At 46.1% G+C, this 15170-nt stretch overlaps 1 protein-coding gene across 1 annotated transcript in view; it reads right to left on the minus strand.

Annotated features, from left to right (window-relative positions):
* The window catches only part of FBXW7 (F-box and WD repeat domain containing 7), a 155866-nt gene extending 143017 nt beyond the window's left edge, over positions 1 to 12849 (minus strand). Inside the window, exon 1 of the mRNA XM_015861319.2 lies at positions 12262 to 12849. The gene's annotated coding sequence lies outside the window, so the exon portion shown is untranslated. The remainder of the gene's footprint in view (positions 1 to 12261) is intronic.
* Positions 12850 to 15170: the final 2321 nt, after the last annotated feature.

Genomic DNA, 15170 nt, shown 5'->3' on the forward strand with positions numbered 1-15170 from the left:
GGAACCAGACCAATTGTCAAGCACAGCACCAACTACCAGTTGTAACATACAGGACTACCCGAGAACAAATGAGCAAGTTGAAAAGTTTCACCTTCTGCAGTTTTGCAGGGACAAGATTCCAGTTTGTTACTGTGAATGCAGCATTTGAGTTCTCAGCAAAAGTTCTCGTAACAGAATGATAATAAAACATTTGTCCCCACAGAGATACGTACAATTAGCCAAGGTTCTGTCCTTGGATGTTAAGAAAAAATAATCTGTATTTATAAAATAAACAAGCATGCTATCTAGAAAAGTGATAGCATCCCTTCCCCCTACACTGCGACTCTCCATAGCAAGCCACAAGATTATATCCTTCTTGTGGAATTAAGTGCTTATTCTAACAATAACACTCCAATAGCTTGTGAAACTTTTCAATTAAACAGTTGTCAAGCAGCCCGATAAGGCACGGAAAGACAACTGATAGCTGAAACCACCACTCAAACAAGTTTTGCAGTCCTCCATGCTGCTGCCAAACCAAACAGTCATCAATACGTAGTCAAGAAGCAAACAAACTACCATTGTACTTCACAGCAGAATTGGACAGGTAGGTAATTTTACGTAACTGTAAAATTTCAACAATTAAATTCTTTGCTTAAAGCTTTTATTGGACTTCGGAGTCTTCTGGGTGCTACTGTGCTGCTGCAGCGCTCTGGTGAAGGGAGCAGCAACACAACACTGACCGCAAAGGCAGACTCCAGAAGGAGCTACACACTCCACTCCTTGAAACCAGATCGACACAACTTCTATAAAGTGATTAAAATTTTATATAAAATGCCATCTTAATTATGAATCCCCATTGTGCTAATTCGCCCAACCTGTACCTGACCAAGCCTTTCAAAAAAATTTTACATCCATATGTTTATTTGGGATTTTAAAAAAATTCACGCAAAAATGAGACCTCTGTAACACCATGTGCCACCTGGTATTTGTCACCAATTGTACTTTCCAGCCTGCTGAAGTTTCTAAAGTAATCCTCCATTTCAGATCTGCTCCCCTAACAGTGCAAAGTCAATGGAATTTATGTTCCTAAGTGACCTAAGTGTACTTGACAGTCCTGCTCTTCAGAGATCAACATCATGCTCTTCTAAACAAATAAATGCAAGCTTGGACTAATGAAAAGCTCCTTCTACTTTTCATTAACAATGAAAAACTGACAATCAGTTTTGTTCCAAGGCAACAAAAGTATGTCACTAAGAATTTCAACAAACATCTGTAACTCACAATGCAGCAAACATTTATGCTCGCATTCAGCTTTCCACAGCTTCTCCTACAACACAGTGCAAGTCCACAGTTCAGTGACTGCAGGATCAGACCTGAATTTAACTCAACTGCTTTTACAAAATACTCATGATACAGTCTGTGGCACTGATAAAAAGTCCAAGCAGAGTTAAAATGCATCACAAGCATCTTCAGGTTTGTTCACGATAGCAATCAGTCTCATAGTCTCATAGTCTCGTGCGAGTTGGAAGGGACCTTAGAGATCATTGAGTCCAACCCCCAGGATTCGAGCCTCTGTGTAGCAGAGCAGCATTTCTACCACTTGCGCCACAGGGGGGATTCGAACTCCGGGTAACCACTGCGCCCGTGGTTTTTTTTTTTTATATATATATATATATATATATATATATATATATATATATATATATATATATATATATAAAAATAAAAACTTGTGATTTAAAATCTTTAAGAACTGCTGTTACAATACAAACCATCAATGCACTATTAAGACTTCAGGATACAACTTACAAGGGCTGAACATTTGTTTACTTTACCTGGTTCAACTGTTGTAATAATAACATAGTAAATCAATTATTTATCATTTCAGAAATATCCTGCTATGTTATTTACATATTATAATTCTTATATAACATTATTTCATATATATAAACACACAGACATCATCTATATCATCAAGTCACAAAGGAGTTCCTGTGATGTTCTTTACCCAGGAACAGCTATACAGGAATTGCAGTTTCCTTGAGGCACGGCCAAGAATCCCTCCTTACTTTGATACCCGTCATTTCCATGGGGCCAAGCAGTTCTTCAGGAAACAGCCCCCACAGCTTAAACTTCAGCTCAAGCTGTTGTTCCTAGGACTGACGTCTATCTTAAAGCGCCAGTAAGCAATGGTCCTTTTCAGCAAGAAAATAAAGCGTGAGAAAACAAACGTAGAAATGAGTGTGGACGTACACTACATCATCAAAAATGACTTCAGTATAGAAGAGCACACACGTGAATAATGGTCTCTTCCAGACCAAAGACCGATTTCAAGGGACTATGATAGAGGCAAGAGATGTGAAGAACAAAGGATAGGAGCCAACTGCAACAACTTAATGAAGCTAGTAGGAGCCACACTCAAAGTAAAAATGACTCCCAATGCAACAGCGAGCACACCTGCTGAATTTGCTGCAGAAGGAAAAACTGGACAAGTTCAAAGAGAAACTGTTCAACCTTTTCTGATGCAACAGAAACCATCCCTGTCTCAGAGATGTCCCAAGCTGAAAGCAGCTCAAGTACAAATAGTATCAAACTCTATAAAAAAGATTTCCCTGTGCACCCACATAGGGATATTTTGGAGATGGGCCACGTGAAGTACTGGGGAACTTCTGGGTTCCTATACAAGGCCCACCTGAGCAGACATGTTCTTTAACTACCAACATTTAACTGCCTGATTTAGGGCAGTGGAACAGACCTCATAAACTTCTCATTAACACCACATTTAGAGAAAAATCAATTATATTTGGCATTTTCTCATTTTAAGTGAGGAAAAAGACATCTGTAAATATTACAAAGATCATATCAACATCAACTTCTAAAAATATCTATTATTACAGTGTGAGAAATAAAACAATATTTACTAACATTTTAAAGAGATAGTAAATATGATTTAGAGAGAGTTGGACAAACAGGCCTTTCACCCATTACCAAGCTAGTTGAAACCACTCTATAAAGAGTATTGTTGTAAAACCTACACTGCTTGATATCAGAGAGTGTACAGAACACAGCTTCTGGAAAGGAAACTGTGGGTTTTTTTAGGCTAGCAAAACTTCACAACAGCAGCAAACTAAGGAGAAATAATGGGGAAAATGACTTTCAAAAACCCTTGAAGTCTCAAAAGGTCATTAAGGAAAACGATTCTCAGTGTTTGGGGAAAAAGAGTTGGTTTTATTTAGATGTCAGCAAAAAGTCATCCAAAGGAAAAGCACCAAGTGGCCTATTACCTTACAGAAAAGCATTAACAGCAACAAGTCTGTGTTCTGTACTGAAACTACTTCACTTGCTCATGGTCCTGCAAGTACGAAATGGTGAAATGGCGAAAACTTACTTCAGTCAAAATTATTAACGTTAAGAAAAGGAAGCGTACGGTCTTCAGATCACCTCACCAAACTAAAGAAAAAGGGTGATGCAAGGCAGTGAGCCACTGACAAGGCACTGGATGCCAGCGTGAATATACTACTCACTGACTCGATGAATTTTAGCAAAACACTCAGCAAATGGCATGTCTGCTCTGGATGGCCCATTAATAAGTTCTCCAATCAAAAAAAAAGTTGGATGCAACTGAAAACAGCATTCAAAGTAGAAGCTTTGTTACTTAATGCAATGTGAAAAACAGCTCAAAATGCTCATTAAACAAAAACTGTTTCAAAGAAATGTGAAAGTTGAGGAAAGCCAAAAAGCATCATAATGAACAGGTGCGTTACCCCTAAATTAGAGAGGCAACAAAGTACAATACAGGGGGAAAACTACCAACGTGGGACTTCAACTGCAGTTTTGTAACAAAAACAATTTATTCAGCTAAGTTACAGGCCTAACATTTCACAAGCAACTTAAGACACTGCTATGAAATTCATGACTAATACAAGATGCTTCCATAAAACAGCTGTTTAAACCCCAAATTTCGGTTCAAGGAAAAAACAAACGAACAAAGAGTCAAACTAAAATCACAAGAGGTTTTTTAAAAGGGTTATGTTTTACCAAACAGCCTGATAAGCCCTAACAACCTGAAGAGTAATCTTAAAGAAAAATGAGCTAATCCATGTTTTACATGTGAAAACTATTTGGTGGCACTCCAACACCATTCCAAAAAAAGCAACTCTGAAAAGAAGTGAAAGACAAAAGTTTGGTGAATTCCATCAGGAAATCCTGATTCTCTTCTGCAAGTGGCAGCTAACAGACAAAGTGGCACAGAAGTTAAACTCTCCATACTACCATCAGTGGAATTCTTGAAAGCTGGTATTTTTCTCTTTGGCAGCAGCCAGCACACATACGGAGAGCCCTGCTCTAGTCACAGCACATGCAGCTTGTAGCCCAGCTAGCAAGCTGCAAAAAGCCTCGTAGGTCATATGGGGAGTACAGCAACACCAAGGCAGCAGGATCTGAACGATCCGCGATGGGCAAGGTCACAGAAGCTATTAGAGCAGCAACGAGAGCTCTGTTATTGCAGGGGAGGAGTACAGCAGACCGAGGATACAAATCCATAGGAAACTGGATTCTAATAGCTCTGCGGCTCAGCAATTTGTTTCCCTTGTGTTTTACAGATTTGAATACTAATATTCCTGCACACTGCAGCTTTGATCACTGTGTTAAGTGTCGCTCTACTGAATAAAAGGATTAGTTTGTCCAGATTGGCAAAGCTGTGATCATGATATGAAGAGAACTGCAGGGAAAAAAAAAAAAAACCTTTGAAGATCAAGTGTGCATACTTACTTTTGTAGGTTGAGTTGGAGTAGTAGCTGAAGGTGTTATTTTTGTTGTATGTTTCATACTGTATGTGCATGACAGGGCTTCTCCAGATTACTACATGCTTTATAAACATTATTAACTATTTTAATTTCCCTTTCTGCTAAAAGGGGCAATGCCACTCTTCCCTTGCACAAAGGCTAGAAGTCCAGCAGCAGTAGCACTCACATTGGCTGACAACCAGCTGGATTTGAGAAGTGCACAGCACAAACCACAGAAGCCATCAAGGGGCGGGGGCAGCCAGCTCTGCCCTTCTGGTTGCAGCACACCTTCCGCACCCACTTCAGCAGATCAAACCACAGATGTGAGGTTTCAGGGCACAACCCAGGGAATGCAGCAGCGAGCCAGTGCCCAGCGGGCTCCCCACCAGCTGCACACTCTCACTGCGCCCCATGCCAGCTCCAGCACACATCCCACGTCACACTATCAGTCTTTAGCTCCTTTCTCATTTTATCTTTCGCTGCCAGTTTTCTACCATTTCAGTTCCCTGAATTGAATCACTAGAAGTTCAGATTAAACCCAGGACTGAGAGGATGATGAGTAGGAAAAGCTTTTAGGGACCATCCTTTCCAACAGCAACTAACCAGGTTAAATACAGTGTGACGTGACAGGACAAATGAACATAACACCTCAGGACTGCTCAACCTTTGTATGGCTGGGAAAAATATTATGAAGAGGAAATGGTTCCAATTGTAAGTTTTTTTCTGTCTTAGACTTCACCAGGTCGTGCCTCATGTCAGCAATTAATTTTGTTCCCACCACACTGCAGTGTAAACAAACAACAGGAGCAAGAAGGATCCAAACCTTAACATTTCTTTTGTGCCACCAAGCAAGCCTTTGTTTCTCCAGTCATTCCCAGCACCCTTCTGAAAGGTTCCCACAGCCGGTGTAAACAACACGCCAGATGAGCTGGATGACTGTGCCTACCTCCTACATCACCCGCTCACAACCGCAGCGTGCAGTCCCCAGCCTACAGCCGCACAGCCACCCCCGCCCTTCACGCATGAACCCCTGCCTGTGCTCCTGAGTCACACAGCTGCTACCCAGTGCTCCTGCCAGGCACAGCCCAACGTCAGCGGTGCGTGAGCTGAAGTTTGACCCTCCGTGTTATTTCAAGATCAGCCCACTTCTTTTCTGCTGCATATCGGGAATTACTCGGTTCCAAAATAGTCGGGTATAACAGCACGCAAAGTACAAATAACTAAACAATTTACAAGACTTACCATGGTAATAAGCTATAAAGCTAGGAATTCAACACAAAAACTGAAAAGAAACAGAACATCCTGACAACAAAGAACTGTGAATGTCAGAGTTGTTTTGCTACAGCCAGCCTTGTCTAAGAACCACTCCAATCTTAGTGCTGTCTCAGGTATGTAAAACTAAGTTAAACATCTAAATGGGCTAAAAGCTGCAACTATGAAGGTAAATGATGTGGTTAATGCAAACATTTCTGTATTCCAAGTTAGAAAACACCAAGTTCAGACACCTGCCTATTATAGGACCCACGTAAGCTCACTGCCCAACTAAGACAGTCTTTGTAGAATCTACTTCACAAACGTCTTCATTTTCCTGCAGACACAAAGTGAAAGCACAGTTCAAATTTCTGCTGTGTGGCTACAAAGCCTGCGTGTTGTTGCCATGTTTTGTGAACAAGCTGCAGCAGCAGCCCAGTCTGCCGCACAGCTGGCAGTGGAAGTCCTGCCATCTGGGAACTGAGCACAGAGTTGTGGTGCAGCTCCTAACCAGACCTGAGAGGGCACTGTCAGAAGCTGCCACCACAGACAGCAGAGCTAACATGCTGTGACAGCAGAGACCTAACTGCACCCTTCTACTAAAGGCTTGTCACACAGGTAAGTATCCGTCCCCTTACTGGGTACACAGAATAGCTTAAACACACAGCAGGTCACCAGTCACGGGCAGGGGGTGAAGAAAAGCATCACAGGTTAAATCACTGTCTCCTTCCCTGGGGTGACTGCAATGCATACTGAGATAAGAGAAAAGCAATTCCCAAGCAGCGTGCCCCAACCAAAATGATTACTTTAAATTCCATCTTGCTAGACTACCCAGTAAGGCCTGCTATCTACGTACCTGGGCAATGGCACTGCTGGTGTCATAAACTTACAAGCAGAAAAGAAAAACAAAATCAAAAACGCAGTGACATTTCCATAGGATGACTAAAAGATGGCCTCATGATATATCAGAACTGTTACAATTGCGCTCTGCAGTAAAGAAAGAAGATCCCTGTCATGTCAGTCATCCACCCACTCCACAGGGACACCTCAGATCTCAAGACATATTCATCAGTCCTGGCAATAGCAGAAGAAATTGCCATGGCAAAACTATGTTCCAAGCTACTTACACAAGGTTAACTCTTGGATTATCTCAGTTTCGCAGCCCTCTTGCACTGCATAGAAGCCTGAAAGATCTCTTGCCTTGAGTACCACTGCATGAATTAAAAATGCAAACAGTAAGTGAAGTAGGCACACCTGGCAAACTGCACGTTTACTGACCATCTGACTCCAGCTCTGGCCACAAGTAACACCACATTGTGGAGGTACACATTTGGTAAGGCAAGGATGTAGGCATCCAATTGTCCACAGAGAATGAAAAATGTGCCAAGCTACACGGGACCATACTTGCCACAAAATATAAGTAAATTATTTTCAGACAGACCGGAATCCAAAGGTGTAGGTTTGATTATCACAATTAAGAGGCTGTGATCTTGAACACTGAAGAAAATATTCTCTAAAAACAAAACAAAAGGCAGCTTTTATTAAGCGATGATAAAGTGACAAACTCAGCAACAGCATGCAGCCATAGAAATGCTAGGTTTTACAGTTGCTGGAATAACTAGCGAGAGACTTCTCAAGCATGAACTGCACCACAATGCTGAAAGGCTTGCACTCGCCAGGGAACACATTGAGCTGCTTACTTTCCTAAAAAGGGAAGCTGGAAAAAAGCTCGAAACCTTTTCTTCCTCATTGGCGTCAGCTTGTGGTGTTTTGGGTTTATCATTCATTCAGTAAGGCAAGCAGCTTGTCCTGAAGTAGCCTGTTCACTTCTGAAAGCACTGCAACTGCTTTCACTCCTGCAGATATATAAGGATATGCGTTCTATCTTACAAAGCTTTTCATTTTGCATAGAAAAGAACATCCTTTCACACGCTGTTTGGAATGAGGCAGAATCCTGAATGAGCATAAGCAGATCCTGTATGCTATGGCAGACCTAAACGTCACGTTTCACCCTAAAGAAAACATTATGAAAATTTATTCTGCAAAATATGTGCTTCTAGAGAATTCACCAGTGTCCACAAGAACCCACAGCCAAGGCGTGCATTAAGGATGTTCTTCCAGTTAAAGAGGGCAGAGTTAAGTAGTTACTGTCAACAACACACACCTTGGCTTTGCAGTTCCTGTCCTTCTGAAGTTCTAAGTAATAGCCACAAACTACAACAACACAAAACTAAGCTGACTAACCTTAGCTGCATTAATGAGTTTGGGGATATTCCATACCCTTTAAAATGGACTCTCAGTACTCCTTGTGTAGTTCGATCCCCACCATCTCTTTCAAATCTCACCAAATCCCAATAAGAGGAACACACCAGATAAGTCCTCAGTAACTTGTATGTCTGCAAGGTCTCCCATTTCCAGCTACCCAGAGCAACACTTCCCCCCTCAGCACTTCCTTCAGAGAGAGGCATTAACACTGGACCAACAAGCCAGGAAACCAGAATGTAGGAATGAGCTTAACAACCCTAGAATGTGTGCAGATTTCTAATTTTCAAGGAAGATCCACACACAAAAACAGGAACCAAGACTCAATCAGCAACCTGGGATACTGCAGTGGCCATGGCCACGTAAGCACCCAAGATTCATTGCCAAAGACTGACAAGGAGTTAAAAGGACACAATCCTAATTCCTCAAACCACAGCTCCAACTCTCTCCTCTTCAGGGTGCTCTTCCAGGTCCCCAGAGCTCTCAGCTCCACCCCTGGGCGGCTTTCACACCCTGGTGAGGGGATGGGTGTTGTATGAAGCAACTTGCTTCAGCAGCAGGCCCTGCCCTCAGAGGATGAGAGGGTGAGAAGAAAGAACTGCATCTCCAAACAATACTTGCTCAAACACCCATAGTTCTAATCCATACTACTGAAATGTTTCTAAGAAAGAAAGCACTTGGAAACATTCATGTTCTGACCATTTTCAGTTGCCCAATCTCCCAACAGCAGGCTTTACTCAACATCAGCTGCCTTGGAGCTGTCCCTTTGCTGTAAACAGGTACCCAATTTCAAGCCAATAACAAACTAAATTCACCCCCCACCTGTGACTATCACAGGTAACGAGGCTTGACTCATATCAGAGGCTACAAAGCTGCCTCCTGAGACCAATCAGAAACAGATCAAACCATTTCTGAAAGAACTAAAGACATTCCTTTTTTTACATCATCATAACAATATATTTGGGGTTTTAAATCTGGCAAGCACTTTTAAAGGAAGAAGTAGAAATTGCCTTTTGTGTTCTTCTTTTTCAAAGAAAATTACAAAAGCTGAGGTTGAGTGAACTGCATTGCAAAATGCATCATACTGGTACAACTCCAAAGTTAGAGGCAAAACTGGCAATAGTGCATACAGACAGAACATCCCACACCTCTCCATTCCAGAACCCTATTTACAGTTGATCAAGATAACTCAACAAATTTTGCTGGCTTGGTCAGCAGTGACCACCACTGACCATCTTGGAGGGACCCAGAAGGGAGCAGAACAGCTGTCTGAGTACAAAACTTGTTCCCATAGGTAACCTGCACCTGAACATTTACTGCTGAAATCACATCGGTATTCTGCAAGTGAAAAAGCATATATGCAGACTCCTCATCCTTCAGTGAGAAGCCAACCACCTCAGCTCACAATGCAAAAATGATCTGAGCTAAACATATTTGTTTTGAACAAGAAATATTTCACATCTCCTCTTACTAGCCAAGCTGTAGCACCAGGCTCTCTAGCTGATGGTAACATGTTGAGTTAGTAACAGAGTAAGATACCTGCTCATACCTTAAGACGCGACATCATGAATCATTTCGGTTGAACTCTCATAAGATAACCGCTATTTCAAAGCTAAACGAGAAGGGTGCGGGGGATTTTTTAAGCATAAACTTCAGAGATATGGGCTGACAAGTGGAAGCGCTTACTTACATAAACCATATCTCCTCTTCCCTCCAAGCCCCATTCACATGAGAACAAGCCACCACGAGGCTGGATGCCCAGAACGAAGCAGCCAAAGCCACAAGGGGACAGGCATGGGCAGGGTGCCGTGAGGAAAGCAGCCAGCAGCGCACGCTGCTGCTCACACAGGGGTGACCGCAGGGCAGCGGGCCCAGCCAGCCTTTGGTTTAGGCCAGCACAGCTTCCAGCAGCACCAGCGGCTGTGCCACCAAACCGCAAGACCAAGAATTTTGTTAACAATCAGCTGATTTCTAAACTTGCATGTGTACAAGCCCTCATCAAACAAACATCTCGCATCTCTGCTGACACAGGTCTGTAGAATCCTTGTAAGCAACCTCAGTCTGTCGAGCAACTATGAGGGATGTGTTAGTGCAGACCCACCCCCCAGTTTCTGCAAATAGCTACAGTCCTTTTAACACAGAAGAGTATTGGCAGGAGTGACTACAAGCATTTCATGTCATCTCTTCCAGGAATTACCTGATACACACAACTTGCATCAAAGAAAGCTGAAGATGCTTCAGCTTTTTTGGCTTAACAGCACTTTCATTTCAGATGTGATGCACGTAAATTCAATGTGACTGTGTTCTTAAGAGGAACAGTGAAAAGATTAAACACATTTGCTAAGAGCAGCCTGAACTTCACACAGACTACATGACTAACGCTGACTAAAAGATGCTTGGTTTCCTTAAAGAGACAGAACTTGGTTCAATGACATCAGCGGGCCTAAACCACCACACACGTTCCAATCCTGAGAGCTCAGAGAAGAAATCCTACTGAAGTTCTTCTTCAAAGTAGAGCATGCATAGGCAGGGGGAAGAAAGAACTTGATCTGAGAGTCAGTCTGAAGATATAAATGACATCTTTTTCTAAAGCCCCTCTAAAAAGCTGATACAGATCGAACTCATGCACCTTCTGAAAAGGAATATCTCTGCTACCAAACAGATGCTAGTGCAACAGATGCTAGTAGAATTGCTCTGATTACATATGAGCTGGAATAGGAAAAGTTACCTAAACCCCCCAAAAAAAACATTTTAATAGCATGATGCCATATATTCTCTTGAGATATGTGTGTGCCTGGAACCCCCACAGGAACGCTCTGGGGCTGCCAACAGGCAGCATGGGGGTGTTATTAGAAACAGGACAGTGGAGCAGCAAAGGGCAAATTTAAGTTTGAAACCAGGAAGTGACATAAAAGCAAATGTAATCTCCACAGCGGAGCAGGGGGAGATGCGGTGTCTTTTGACTCCTACAGGCAGTGGACAAAAGCACCAACCATCCCTTCAGCACCGTGACCTGAAGGAAAACTCCTTTCCCAACCTCTGGCTCCTGGGGCAAGAAAAGCAAAATTTCATCTAAACGGAGACTTCATTTCCCCCCACACACAGGCACACACCTTTTTAAGACTGCAATGACAACAAGGAGCTTAAGACAGGGAGATATCTTGGCCTAAAATAGACTCTTCCCATCTGCCAGAAAGTTACATCTCAAAGAGAAGCAGACACACGTGTGGGGCACTGCCTACCTCTGCATTCCCTTCTGCTTCCCAGGCTGGAGACAGGAACCAGGGCCAATGGCAAACACACAACGAGCAGTTTGGGCAGAACTGGCTCCTGCACCTGTGTCTGAACACTGCAAACAAACAGCACCTGAGCTGCTCTCCCAGGTGAGACAGCGGTGTGTGAGAGTAAACTCAGGAGTAACAACACTCAGAAAGGATGGACAGAGCTTGCTTTCTTCACTGAATAACTACATGTTATCTTCTCCGGTTAAGCACAAGGCAGTCCACTACAGCAATTCTGGTTTTGTTTCCTTTTTTATTGATTTGGGGTGGTTTTATGTTTGTTTGTTTTGGGAGCTGTTGTTGTTGTTTCCGCTCAGAGGAAAATCATAGTCTGCAAAAATGCAAAAAAATAAAGGAAAAAGGAGAAACCCACAAAACCCATCCCCATAGACCGGGATGGCCCCAGAAGCGGCTCCCCAGCCTCACGGGCAGATCACTTGTAGAGAAGTTCTTCACAAAGCGCCAACTTCGGGCTTTAAAAGCGCACGAGCACGCGGCACGCACAGCAGCTCCCTGCCGGCGCCCCGCACTCGGTGGCCGCTCGTTGCGGCGGGGCACGTTGTGCCGCAGGTTCCCCCTCCCGAGCACACGAGGCGGGCCCGGCCCCGCTCCCGCCGGCCACGTTCTTTGTTCGGCGTCCCGCGCCGCGCCGCCGGACACAAAGAACGGCGGAGAGGTGCCCCCCCTCCCGGGTACTCACTCACTTGTCGGGCCGTGCTCCTGCGGGTTGTCCTTCGGCTGCCTCCGTGCGCGCCCGGCCGCCCGCCCGCCCGGCGGCAAGGAAGGGACCGGCCGCCGCCCCCCGCCCCGGGGCTGCCGGCGCCGCGGGGCCCCGGGCGGCTTCTCGGGGGCGGCCGCGTCCAGCCCCGCTGCGGCGGGGCGCTGTCGGGGCCGGGCCCCGGGCTGGCTGGGCGGCAGCGGCGCCGCCCCTCCTCACATGGGGCCGACGCCGCCCCTCGCTGCCCCCCGGGCCGGGCGCTGCGCCGCCGCCGCGGCCGGCCGGGAGGCGAGTGGCTGGGGCCGCCGCCGGCCCGCTCCCCCTCTCATGCACTCCGGGCCCGGCTGCAGCGGCGGGGTGGCCGCTAGAGGCCCAGCCGGGCGGCGGGGAGCGGCAACGCGGCCGCTGCGCTCTGCGGCATGTGCGGGCGGCGCGGGGGGCGCCCCGGGGTCCGCTGCTCGCGGTGGCGGCGGCGAGAGGGGGCGGGGAGAGCGGGCGGGCGGGCAGCACAGAGAGAGAGAGGGAGAGAGAGAGAGGGAGAGAACGAGCGAGCAGCGCGGCGGCGCGCGCGGATGACAGCCGTAACCCGGCAACACGCCCCGCCCGCTCTCTCCCCGTGGCGGCGCGGGGCGATGACGCGCTCGGAGGGCAAGGTGGAGCCCTGCAGGTAGGGCAGCACGGTTCAGCCCGGGACAAGGAGGCGGCGCCGCGAGGCACCGAGCGAGCACGGCGGCTGCGCGCGGGATGGACGCGCCTCCTTCCCGCCGAGCGGGGCGGAGCCACAGACAGAGGCAGCTCGGAGCGGTGGGCGGGGAGGTGCTAAGGCCTTGCACGCCTGCACGTGCGCGTGCCCCCGCCCCGCCGCCGGGAGGGCCGCGCGTTGGCGCTGCTATGGAGACCGACCCACGGTCTGCAGCGTGTGTCAGCGAGTTGTCATCAGAGCAATGCTTGCACGTGTCCCTACATCTCAAGCCCAATAGCAGTTCCAGCAGTGTCTGCCGTCTGTGACGGGGCGGTCGTTATATGGGACCTTAACGAGTTCACCTAGTCTGCATTATGGAAGGTAGCAAAAAATAAAAGGATGTAATAACTGCTCCTTAAGCGTGTGAGGTGGCCGCGCGCCAGAAAGTCTCACAGCATATGGGGAAAAATAAAAAATACAATAAAAAAGCACTTGGTCGTGTTGTTATCCTAAAACACAGAAGAGCAAATTCCATATGGGCTGTGCTACTCACCTCTGGCATTCCCCACCCTCTGCGTGCTGATGTGTGCCATGTCAGCCTGTCCCCAGGGCTGTGCAGGCAGACGCTGCTCTGCCCTTTAAGGCAGCCAGGCCAGAGGCCATCTCACCACGCTAAATGCCTTCCAATTGCCTGCTATCTTCTTCCCATCTGCTCCTCCGCTCCAGCAGCTGCTTCTGCCTCCCCGTCATCTTGTGCTGGATGTTTCTTTATCCCTTGCCATACCCTTGTTTACCTGATTCTTCTCTTCCCGCGTATCACAAACAGATGGCTGAGCTTATCCGAGTCTCCAAACTCCTCTCTCGTTTTCCTTTCCTCCTCATGTTAAAGCTGTTAGCAGTCACGCTAGCGATGCTCTCAGTGCTGACTTTGGGAGCGGTGCCAAGGATGGGATGCTGGCAGAATTTCAATGGGCAGAGCAGGGGGCTGAGAGCCACGGCATCTCAAGAGCAGATCAAGAGGGACACAGAACTTTGGGAGCAGCAAAGGCAGGAGCTGCTGCCAGCGCCAGGAATGGCTGCTGCCTTTTGGGCCCCTCAAGGTCTTGGAGCTTGTCCAGAGAAGGGCAACAAACCTGTGAGGGGTCTGGAGCACAAATCTTATGAGGAGCGGCTGAGGGAACTGGGATTGTTAGGTTTGAAAAAGAGGAAACTCAAGGGAGACCTCACCGCTCTCTGTCACTACCTGAAAGGAGGTTGTGCTGAGGTGGGGTTCAGCCTCTTCTCCAGGGTAACAGTGATAGGGTGAGAGAAAACAGCCTTAAGCTGCACCAGGGAAGGTTCGAGCTTGATATTAAGAAAAATTTATTCTCAGAAAGAGTGGTGAGGCACTGGAACAGGCTGTCCAGGAGCTGGTGGAGTCACTGTCCCTGGAGGCATACAGGAACCATGTGGATGAGGCACTGAGGGAGCTGGTCAGTGGGTACTGTGGTGGTGGGCTGATATTTGGCCTAGGTGAACTTAGAGCTCTTTTCCAACCCTCACAGTTCTATGATTCTTACCCTTTTGTCACAAAGCCTCACTTGTTCTCTTGTCTTTGTTGCAGTGTTCTCCCTCTGCCCTTCAAATAATAAGTTTATGCCTAGAATTAAATGCATCTGGGAAACCAATAGTGAATTACAAGGGAGGGAAAGGCCTGCAGGAGGGGAGCAAAGGAAGAAGAAGTTGGCCATCTGATCATCACAGATGCCTCGCCAAAGAAACAGAAGAATGCTTCTCTGCCAGGAGTGATGATGGAGATGAGACTGGATTTAATGAAAATGTTAGGATTTTTTATTAGTCACAGATTAGAGTGGTTCAGCACCCAGACTTTAATTGAAATGTTGTCATGATTGACTCTATTTCAAAAGTAGGGATAAAAATAGCAATTGTACAGCAGATCAATGATCCAGCATAACTAAACAGGGAGATTGATTCTGTTGTGTGCCAGACTCCAGCGCCGTCGCACATAGAGTTTCAGTGGGATTTATTTTTAAAATAAAATGCTGAACAGTTTTGAGCTGAACTGTATTGTTTCTTACATATAATCCAGTGAGAACACGAATCTTTCCAGACATTACTACTATGCCTGTAATAATGATGGAGCTAGAGATGCACTGTATGAAGACTCAGGCCAGAAGCTGTCTACCTGCTGACTGTCAGTATGTTTTCTTCCT

The sequence above is a fragment of the Coturnix japonica genome, chromosome 4 (genome assembly GCF_054131305.1).
Source record: "Coturnix japonica strain WE chromosome 4, WE-NBRP24, whole genome shotgun sequence".
Lineage (NCBI taxonomy): Eukaryota > Metazoa > Chordata > Aves > Galliformes > Phasianidae > Coturnix > Coturnix japonica.